At 63.1% G+C, this 366-nt stretch overlaps 1 long non-coding RNA gene across 3 annotated transcripts in view; it reads right to left on the reverse strand.

The window, feature by feature from the left end:
- The window catches only part of LOC108448642, a 9409-nt gene that overhangs the window by 8488 nt on the left and 555 nt on the right, over nt 1–366 (reverse strand). Inside the window, exon 1 of one of the 3 annotated variants that reach the window (XR_001864607.1) lies at nt 48–360. The exons of the other annotated variants lie outside the window; for them this stretch is intronic. This is a non-coding gene — a long non-coding RNA (uncharacterized LOC108448642). Of the gene's footprint in view, nt 1–47; nt 361–366 lie in introns of those variants that run through there. 3 annotated transcript variants of the gene reach the window in all.

A 366-nucleotide genomic window follows, 5' to 3' on the forward strand; every position in this document is an offset into this window, starting at 1 on the left:
CCCCCCAACCACCAGCAACAAGCCCGCCCCGCCAGCCTGCAACCTACCTGGGGGGCCCCAAAAAACTTTGCTGGCACGAGCGAGCGCCAGTGCGGGAGACACCCCGGCAACCTGCGCTGCCCCCCATCCCTTGGCATCTCAAGTCCCAGCCGGGAGAAGCCAACCTTGCCGCGAGCGTCCTGAGGATGGGGATACCCTGGACTGACAACCGGTCTCTCGCCCGAAGCAAGTCCTTTTTTCTCCCCACCCCTGCGGTCTTGTCTATAATTGGGCCGGGGCGAGGCGTGGGGAGGCTCGCAGAATTGGGCAGGAGGCTGGGCTCTCCCCAGCACGCCCGCCCTCTTTAATTGGCTCTTTTTTTTTTTT

The sequence above is a fragment of the Corvus brachyrhynchos genome, unplaced genomic scaffold (genome assembly GCF_000691975.1).
Source record: "Corvus brachyrhynchos isolate BGI_N302 unplaced genomic scaffold, ASM69197v1 scaffold188, whole genome shotgun sequence".
Classification (NCBI taxonomy): Eukaryota; Metazoa; Chordata; class Aves; order Passeriformes; family Corvidae; genus Corvus; species Corvus brachyrhynchos.